This window comes from Acomys minous (assembly GCF_964271855.1).
Source record: "Acomys minous genome assembly, chromosome: 16".
In the NCBI taxonomy this organism is placed as follows: Eukaryota; Metazoa; Chordata; class Mammalia; order Rodentia; family Muridae; genus Acomys; species Acomys minous.
The window spans coordinates 88,154,559-88,164,953 of record NC_140498.1 but is presented as its reverse complement, the minus strand read 5'-3'; the positions used below and the strand labels follow the sequence as shown (position 1 = coordinate 88,164,953).

The following is a 10,395-nucleotide window of genomic DNA, read 5'->3' as shown; positions in this document are numbered from 1 at the left end:
TGTGGCCAGGACAGCTTAAGGCAAAAACCCTGAGGCACTGTCCCATTTGCAATCTGCCTGGGGCATAGCCCGGCCTCAAAGCCATATGGGCTGTGGTGGTGCATCTCTGTGAGGCTGAGGCAGGAAGATGGAGAGTTCAAAGCCAGCCTGGGCTACATAGAAAGGCCCTGTCTAAAATAAAGCAAAACACGCAGGCTATGCTGGGCCACAACGTAAGTTGGAGGCCATCCTGGGCAACATACTGAGATTCTGTCTCAGAAGGATAAGAAATTTAAAAAAACGAGAGCGGATATGGAGAGATGGCTCAGAGGTTAAGAGCACTGGCTGCTCTTCCAGAGGTCCTGAGTTCAATTCCCAGCAACGACATGGTGGCTCACAACCATCTATAATGTGATCTCACACTCTCTTCTGGCCTGCAGGTGTACATGCAGACAGAACACTGTATACAAAATAAATAAATAATCTTTTTTAAAAATGAGAGCTGAGGATGTAGGCCAGTGAGAGTACTTACTTAGAATGAGAGAGAGGGAGAGAGAGAGAAAGAGAGAGAGAGAGAGAGAGAGAGAGAGAGAGAGAGAGAGAGAGAGAGAGGAGATCTTTATAATTTGTCTTTCCCAGAATGTCAAAATGGGTATAGCACTCAGGGTAGACGGCTTACCCAGCATTCCCCAGACTCTGGGTCCCATGCCCAGTATTGGGGTTGGGGGCATACTGCCAGTAGTCATATGCCACAGGCTGAGCCTGCCCACTTTTGTTTAGCAACATTGCTGTGGAGTCAGCCCCCGCCCCACCCCTTGTTTTCTGGGTGAGTAGTACTTATAATATTGTTAGTTGTTGTTGTTGTTAACTTGACACAAGCTGAAATCATCTGGGAAGAGGGACCCCCAGTTGTGGGGTATTTCTTAATTAGTGATGTGAGAGGGCCCAGCTCACTGTGGCTGGTACCACCCTAGGCAGGTGCTCCTGGGTTGTATAAGAAAACAGGCTGAGCAAGCCATGGGGAGCAAGCCGGTAAGGAACTTCCTGCCCTGACTTCCTCAGTGATGGACGTGACTTGTAGGAAGTAAGCACTTTCACCCCCAGGTTGCTTTTGGTCACAGTGGTCTTCTCTCTCTCTCTCTCTCTCTCTCTTTCTTTCTCCCTTGGTATTTTGAGACAAAGTTTCTTTCTGTAGCCCTGGCTGTCCAAGAATTCACTCTGTAGATCAGGCTGGCCTTGAACTCAGAGATCCGTTTGCCTCTGCCTCCCCAGTGCTGGGATTAATAGCTTGCGCTACCACTGCCTGGCAAGGTCACAGTGTTTTATCCAAACAATAAAAAGCAAACTAGGCTAGGAAGGTGCAGATGGATCTCTGTGAGTTCTAGGCCAGCTTGATCTACATAGTGAGTTCTAGGACACTCAGAACTGTTACACAGAGAAACCCTGTCTCAAAAAGCAAAACAAAACAAAACAAAAACAACAAAAAGCCAACTAGGATAGCTATGGACACTGTGTGTTGCGTTGCGGTTTCTTTCTTCTGTCCTTGAATGAAAGTGGCACAGTTGCTTCTCACTCACAGGCCTAGTGTGTCCTGTGTAGGCTTTGTGTCACTGTGAGACTGGACCCTGTGATCCTGTGAGCTAAACACTGGTCCAGTGTTCGCACAGGGTTTTATGTATCCCGGCTGGCCTCAATATAGCTGAGGATGGCCTTGGACTCTGTCTCTCAGCGTGTGTGTGTGTGTGTGTGTGTGTGTGTGTGTGTGAACTCCTGTGTGCAGAGGCCAGAAGACAACCCAAATGCCACTCTTCAGGCACAATCCACCTTTTTTTTTGTTAACATTTACTTATTTGTTTGTTTATTTGTTTATTGTGTGGCTTGTGGGGCAAGTCCACAGTTTGTGGAGGTCAAAGGTTGCCTTGAGCTGGTTCTGTCGTTCTACCATATGGGGTAAGAACTGCTGCAGGCTTGGTGGCAAGTGCCTTCCCATCTCAGTACCCCTCCCTCCTTTTTTTTTTTTTTTTTGATACAGGGCTTATCACTGGTCAGGCAAGGATCTGCCCCTGCAATGCACTCAATACTGTGCCTGGTGATTTGGGTGGGTGCCGGGTGTTGTGATCTAAGCTCAAGTCCCTCTGCACACAGATAAAGCTCTTCCCTGAGTGCACGATCTCCCAGCGTCAGCTCCCCCCACCCCTATTTTGAATTTTAGAATCAGGGAACACATTATTCCACAAAACAGAATAAATGTTCCGATGCTTGGAACAAAGGAGGACGGCTTACGAGAAGAGGGAGGCGTGAAGAAAGCCAGAGCAGAAACAGAGACGGGAGGGGCTAGGGAGCCATGAAAGGACCAGGATCTGAGTTTGGTTCCTTAGCTCCTTCTTAAAAAGCTGGGTGTGGCAGGACATGGTCATGTCAGCACTGGGGAGGTGAAAACGGAAGGATCCCTGGGGCCCACTGGGTAGCCAGACTGGATAGATGCAGGAGCTTCTGGGCCAGCGAGAGACCCTGTCTCAAAACAAGGTGGAATATGACTGAGGACCACCAGACATGGACCTCTGCGCCACATATGCATGCATGAATGCACACAGGTCCATACATCAATGTGCATGCACATGTGCACACGTGCACACACACACACACACACACACACACACACACACACACACACACACACAGTCATTTCCCAGTACCTCTCCTTTGTACAGCAGCGACCAGGAAGCAATATAGGAAGGTGCCCAGTGAGTGAACATCCTGCTATTGCAGGCTCTTTTGTGTGAGGGTTAATTATGAGAGAGAAATCTCACTCATAATTTCCCATGGAAACCTGCCTGTTTGGAAACTTTGTTTATTATTGCCAATCCCCATTTCTGGGAAGGCCGGACAAACAGCTTAATTTTAGCTCAGGGATGTGGAACCTTAGCTCGACTGACTCCATTTTGATTTTAAGCCTGGTTTGAGAAGGAGGGAAGGTGAAAGCCACAAATCGCTGCAAAATTTGAAAGCATCTTTTTCTTTTTCTTTTTTTTTTCATTTTTAAAAATTAATTCATTCATATTACATCTAGATTGTTAGCCCTTCCCCTGTTTCCTCCCATTCCTCCCTCCCTCCCACTTCCTCCCTTCTCCCCTCCCCTATGTCTGGAAAGCATCTTTTTCTAGCCCACATCATGCCCTCTCCCCTCTATGTCCTGTATCTTGTTCCCCCACCAGACCCCGCCCAGCAGCAGCAGCACAGATCTACCATCTCAAGAATGCTGTCCAGAGCTGGGGCTGTAGCTTAGGGGGTAGAGTGCTTGCTTGCTGCATAAACCAAGAGATGTGACACATGTCAGCTTCAGTCCTCAGGAGGATCAGAAGTTCAAGGTCAATCTTGGCTACATATTGAGGTCAAGGCCAGCCTGGGCTACCTGAGACAACAGCCTAAAACAAAAGTTACAGGAGCTGGAGAGATGGCTCAGCCATTAAGAGCACTGGCTGGATTTGATTCCCAGTACCCACATGGCAGCTCACAATCATCTGTAACTCCAGCACCAGGGACTCTGACACCCTCTTCTGGACTCTGCAGGCCATCAGGCACAGATGTGATGCACAGACAGACATGCAGACAAACAGTCATACACACAAATTAAAAATAAATCTTTAAAAAAATCAAGTTACATAAACAAAAGCATACAATGTGTAACTTTGTGAGACATCCAAAAAATGCTTTTGTTTTGATTGGCTCACCATGGCCTGGATCTTAGTGATCCACCTGCCTCAGCTTGTCAAGGGCAAGGATGACGGGCAGGTGTGAGCCACCTGGCTAGACCCTTTTAGTTTTTGACTATCAAGGATAAAGGTGAGAGCTGGTCGATGGTGGTGCACGCCTTTAATCCCAGCACTCTGGAGGCAGAGTCAGGAGGATCTTTGTGAGTCTGAGGCCAGCTTGGTCTAAACAGGTGTTTTGGGTGAACATGAGCCTTCATTTCTGCTGTGTAAGTGCCCCAGAGTCAGACTTCAAAGTCCTAAGATAATCTCATGTTAATGCTTTAAGAAGGGGCTGCCATCTTTGTTGTTGTTGAGACAGGGCTCCTCTATGAATCCCAGGATGTCCTGGAATTCACTACCTCTCCACCTTCTAAGATTAAAGACACACACCACCATGCCTGGGCTAACCACTCGGTTTTGGCTTGGCCTCCTCTACGTCCCCACCGTCCAGGGTCTGTGCATTCTTTCCATTACAGTTGAGCATCCTTGATCAGAAAATGTGAAATCTGAACTACTCCTGAATTCAGAACATGTCCAGTTCCAAATTTCCAGATCAGTGATAATGTCCATTAAGTAAAGTTTATGAAAACAAACAAAAAACAAAAACAAAAACCACAAGTCCAAAAAAAAAAAAAATCTCAACATGGGAAATAAGTCTAGCCCAGAGCCTTTTGGGTGAGGGATTCTCAGCCCACATCACTGTTTGCTATTCTATTCTACTCTCTTTTTTAAAATGATTTATTTATTATGTATATAGTGATCTGCCTACATGTACACCTGCCCTCCAGAGGAGGGCACTAGATCCCATCGATGGTTGGGAATCACCATGTGGTTGCTGGGAATTGAACTCAGGACCTCTGGAAGAGCAGGCGGTGCCCTTAACCACTGAGCCATCTCTGCAGCCCCCACACTCAGCTTTTGTTTGTTTGTTTTGTTTTGTCTTGTTTTTGAGACAGGGTTTCTCTGTATAGCCTTGGCTGTCCTGGACTCTCTTTGTAGACCAGGCTGGCCTTGAAATCACAGAGATCCACCTGCTTCTGCCTCCCAAGTGCTAGGATTAAAGGCGTGTGCCACCACGCCTGGCTCACACTCAGCTTTTAATGTAGGGTCCAGGGTTATGAATTCAGGTCCCCATGCTTGTATGGAAAGCCCTTTACTGACCGAGCCATCTCCCTAGCCCACTTTTGCAAATGTTTATTGAGTACCTACTATGTGTCCTATCACTGTTATAGATGCCAAAGATACATCAGCTCTCAGAACCAAGCCAAATCTATCTTCAGGGGTTCACAGACAGGCGCTATAGGAGGTCGAGGTCAGATAAAAAGCTAAGGATTCTCGGTGGGGGGTTGGGGGGGAGAGGGAAGGTTACTGTGTTGCCGTGACTGTCCCTAGAAGAAGGAGGCACTTGAAAAAGTCACATGTAAATAGACCGGAAGGACCTGAGAGGAGAGCCTAGCAGAAGAGTGGTCTGACCAGAGAGCACAGTTTGTGCAAAGGTCCTGAGGCAGCAAGAGGTTGGGGTGTGGGATTCAAACATGAAGAGATCAGGGCTGGATCAGGCCAATGAGGGTCCAGACCTGTGCTATGGGTGACTCACCAGGAGCTGGGTCTTTTTAGAGATAGGATCGTGCTCGGTAGCCCTGGCCAGCCTCAAAGCGGCCACAATCCTCCTGCCTCTGCCACCCGAGTGCTGGCAGTCCAGGTGCATTCTTCCACACTCGGCATTCTGGTGTTGGCTTGGATACAGATAGCCATCTCAGGCCTGAGACTGCACATGGCTGAGGGTCAAGCATCAGCTCTTAAGCGACCAGCTTGTTCGTCAGCTGTGGAGGGCTGTGCCTTTAGTTGCACAGAGCCACTCCCCTCCCAGGTCTCAAAACTCCCTTCTGTGTCTGCTTGGTTTGGGGTTCCCCTGCCTGTCTCTGTCCCCAGCTAGGATGGGGGTGGGAGATGCTGGTTTGAGTTGTGTGTTGAGTGACAGCAGGGACACTTTCCCAGCTGGCCTTGCCCTTGGCCACAAACCCACATGCTCTGGAAATATCCACTGCCCCCCTCCTTTGGCCTCACGGTCCAATGACTTCCCTTCCTACTTCTCCATTCCAAGGCGTGGGTGGGGGAGGCCATCGCAGAGCTGTTTCCTGGGCAGGCAGCCTGGGGAACGGGGTAGTATGCCAATCCTGCACACACCTTCTTCCACCGTGGCTGCCTGTCCACCATGGCATCTTGCCCAGAATTGTGCCCAGCCATCACAAACCGGGCTTTGTGTCTAGAGACAAAGAACTCACTCTCACCCCCCACCCCCACCTGTGCCTGAGACCTGTCATCCCTGCCCCAGCCATATTCTTAGTTGGTTCTGTATCCTTGGTGTGTGTGTGTTGTGTGTGTGTGAGGGGGGAGGTGGACGACTGATCCATGGCAGGGGCAGATCCGCCACTGAGTGGAGAAGGAAGTGTACACGGCAAGGATTGACTTGCTGAAGGTCAGGATACCATCCTCGGTACCTTGGGGACAAAGAAGTGACAATCAATGGACCAGGGTCACGGGAACACTGGGCTCTGGCTCCTAGTGACTTCTCTTACCCAAAGTGTGTTTTGAGTCTATGTGCCAAGGGTGTGGGAGGCGGCATGAATCAGACATTGTCCCTGACATTTAGGTGATAAGACTGGTAGGTAAATCACCACGGAACAAGCCACCAGGAAACCAAGGTCATGAGGGTGGCAGGTGGGCCGTGGAGGGAGGACCCCACAGCTTTTCTTGTCGTCCTCCCCCTCTGCTCGGGCTTCGCAACATCTGTGTGCCAAATGGCAAAAGTTAAAAGGGAGAGATATTCTTTTAAAAACTAAAGGAAGTATGAATTAACTCCTGATTTTCTTTTGTTTGTTTGTTTTTAAAAATAATTTATTTATTTTTATTGTATGTGCATTGGTGTTTTGCCTGCATGTATGTATGTCTGAGGGTGTCAGATCTTGGAGTTACAGACAGTTGTGAGCAGCCATGTAGGTGCTGGGAATTGAACCCTGGTCCTTTGGAAGAGCAGTCAGTGCTTTTAACCACTGAGCCATCTCTCCAGCCCTTTCCCTCTGTTTTTCAAACAAACAGGTTCTCAAGATATAGTCTGGGTTAGCCTCAAACCCGTAGTCTTCCTGTTGATCAGTATTGCCTCAGATCCTTATAACTACAAAAATAAGATGTGTCATTGAGCCCAGACTGGAGTCAGTCAGACTGGCTGGCCAGTGGGTCCTCAGGATCCACCCCTCCAACCCCTACATTTCCTTCCAGCACTGGGGTTACAGGCAAGCTGTAACAGCTGGTTTTTAAGAACCAGAATCTCAACACTGGGATAGCAACCGTAGGGTGGTTGAGGCAAGAGGATTATGGGTTCAAGAGCAGCCTTGACTCCATAGTGAGACTCTGTCTGAAAAAAACCAAACCCAAGCCCGTTGTATTGGTTGCCAGTTTCCATACAGTACGTTTCCCCTTCATGGTGTGGGGTACCTGAGTGCAGCCCTGTCTACCCAGACCCTATAGTGACATTAGGGTAGCTACGCTCTGCTCAGGGCCCATGAGCTCCTCTGGGCCCCAGCAGAGCGTGTCACACCTGAGGGTGAAATGTGGGGGCATATCAACCAGGTCTGGGCAGTGAGCCTACAGGGATAGTAGAACTCTGATCTTGGGATCTTTCTGCCAGATTCTCCGAGGTCTGCAATCCAGAACGAGAGAGAATGCCCCTGATTAGCTGGAATGCAGCACTTCCTCTAAGCATGGAATTCCGGGCTGCTTTCCGCCCCACCCCCAAACCTGGCCATGTCCTTAAGACCCAGGTTTCCAGGCTCTGGAGTGAGCTAGGATCCTCCATGATGACCGTGATACTTAGTGGGCACTTGCTGTATACCAGGTGGGCTGAAATCTCTTACATTTTCTTTGTGCCCTCATACGTTCAGTGAAATGGATGCTGTTCACACAGGAAGAAACAGAGGCACTGAGAGGGAGACTCACCTGAGAGCACCCAGGCCTGGGATTCACTAAGGAGACAAGACCCTTTCCCAGGACCTTCATCCAGAACCTTCCCCACCTAAGGCTTTATTTATTTAGAGCTGTAGCCCAGGCTGGCTTTGAACTTACCAAGTAGCCAAAGATGAACTTGAGCTTCCAATCCTCCTGTCTCTGTCCTCCAAGTGCTGCTATTACAGCCGTGTGCCGCCATGGTGCTGGGGGATGTAGCCCAGGGCTTTCTATGCATATGTGAGAAGCAAACATACTATCAACTGGGTGACAGCCCCAGACCTTAACTTATTTTTTAGACGGGGGTGGGGGGAGGGGGCTCTGCTTTTGTAACCCAGGCTAGCCTAGACTTCATGATCCTCCTGCCTCAGCCTCCTGTGCTGTGATTGCCAATCACGGCCGGGCTTCACCTGAATCCCTGCATGCTGTCTGCTGTCTGCAGCCATGGATGCTAAATAATGCAGGGAGCTGGCAATGACTGTGTGCTTGTCCTTAAGGAGATTAGGGCGCATTTCATGAGCACCTACTGTGTGTTTGGAACAGCTGGAACAGCTGGTCCCACCCTGCCCATGTAAGGGTCCGTGATTGGGACCTATACGAAACTGATGGCTTCTAGGGCCTCCTCTTTGGCCTGGCTGGTGGTACCCAGCGAGTCACACGCCTTCCCTGGTTGTCTTTTCCCGTTTGGCCCCTGGATACGTGTTGTCTGAGCAAGACTCCAGCCTCCTGCCAATTTTAGCCAAAAGTTTCTTAGAACAACAGAAAGTAGAGCTGAGCGTGGCGGTGCGCACGCCTTTAATCCCAGCACTAGGGAGGCAGAGGCAGATGGATCACTGTGAGTTCGAGGCCAGCCTGATCTACAAAGCAAGTCCAGGATAGCCAAGGCTACACAGGGAAACACTATCTCGAGAAACAAAAACAAAAACAAAACAGAACACCAAAACACCCCCCCAAAACACCCACAACAGAAAGTGGCTGGGGGAGGGTCATGTAGAAAATTTAGAGAGTGTGGCCTCTGTCCCAGAGGACCTGGTGCCAAGTGGGAGTCGAGGTAATTGACAAAGCTGGCTCCCTGGAGCTGTGGGAGAGTAGGAGTGGGGCTTCCTGTTTAACACTGAAATAGGGATTAATGACAGCTGTGTGACTGGCCAGTGTGTCCCTCAGAGTCCTGTCTCCCCCCCAACCCCCGCAGGACCTAAATGATTTGTTTGGGGTCTCTATCCTGGCAGAGGTGTCTATCCAGGTTGTATGGGGTTCGGGGAGTCACATGGCAACTCTTCTTCCTCCCTAGCAGGATGAAGAGTGATCTCTGCAGATGGTGTGGGTGAGAGGGATGCTACAGTTTGGGATTCAACTCTGGGTCACCCCTGGCATTCCTCTGAGGGTCTGGCTGCTCCAGTGTTGCCATAAAGCCCCTGGGAGAGAATTCCAGGGCACCCACTCACTTCCATCTGGGCTGGGTGCTGGCTAGGAAGTTGAGGATGCAGGAGAGTCAGACTACTAGGCTGCTTCTGCTCCCGGGGCTGGGCAGGTGCTCCCGGGGCTGGACAGGTGCTCCCAGGGCTGGGCAGATGCTCCTGGAGCTGGGCAGGTGCTCCCAGTCCTGCCAGTCTGGGCAGTGGCAAGTGACCTCATTCTGCACTCCCATGGGTGCCCGGCCCTAAATTGCCCTTGCCAGCCTTTTAAAACACTCTCCAGTTAAGGCACACCACAGACTCTGAGAGGAAGGAAGCTGTGCCAGTGTCTACCCTGGGACAAGCCTTCTGTTCACATGATCCCATTTAAAACTCAAAACCCGCACAAAGCATTTTGGGAACAGAGCAAAAAGGAAGAAGAGCTGTGCGTGGGGTGGAAGGGCATCCTGAAAGCCTTGCCAGGAGACGTGACATTTAAGACATACCTTGAGGAACAAAACCACAATAATATTGAATGCGTTGTGTGGCTCATGAGGTGCCTAGCACTGTTCTGAGGCCCATATGGGAAAACCTCACTTACTTCTCTCTAAGCCCTGTGAATGAGACAGCGTCACCCTCACTGGATGGCTGAGAGAATCAAACCAAGGCACAGAGAGGTGAAGTGACTCATCCGAGATCACACAGCCACCAAATTTACCAAACGGCAGAGTCAGAACTCAAGCCCAGGAAGATGAACCCACCTCTCAGAACACTAGTTTTGGTTTTGTTTTTAATCCATAGATGGAGGGCATGCATGGCATACAGAGTTGCTGAGGGCTCGAAACAGATAATCCCCTGAAAAGCTCATGCCGTGCCTGGCACTCAGTTAAGTGTTCGAGGATTGCAGATGGCTCTTATCTTGTCGCCCTGGCGGTGTTATCTCCGCGCCTCCCCTCCCCCTGCGGCCCCGGCTTCCTCCCCCGCAGTGGCAGCCGGTGACGTGGGAGCCTCCGCTGGCACATTCTGGGTTTAATTGGAGACGAAGAGACGATGCTAGGGGGATGTTCGAAGCCCCTCCCTCCATTCGCAGCAGACCCCCAGGGAGCGTGCGCCGCCTGCCGCCCAACGCGAGTACTGTTCCGTAGACCCCGAGGCTGGTGTTGGGGCGGCAGGTGGCAGAGGTGGGAGAGGCGTGGAGGTGCAGGGTTGAGGGCAGTCAGGAGACACCTGGGTTCTTAGAGGGACCAACAGCCCGCTGCCTTGCCCTA

The 10,395-nt window shown here is 50.3% G+C and overlaps 1 protein-coding gene across 3 annotated transcripts in view; it reads left to right on the top strand.

Annotated features, from left to right (window-relative positions):
- Positions 1-10,140: 10,140 nt before the first annotated feature.
- Positions 10,141-10,395, top strand: part of RASAL1 (RAS protein activator like 1) — a 33,049-nt gene continuing 32,794 nt past the window's right edge. The window contains exon 1 of one of the 3 annotated variants that reach the window (XM_084762107.1): positions 10,141-10,308. The gene's annotated coding sequence lies outside the window, so the exon portion shown is untranslated. The remainder of the gene's footprint in view (positions 10,309-10,395) is intronic. The other 2 variants (XM_084762109.1, XM_084762106.1) reach the window with 2 other exon arrangements.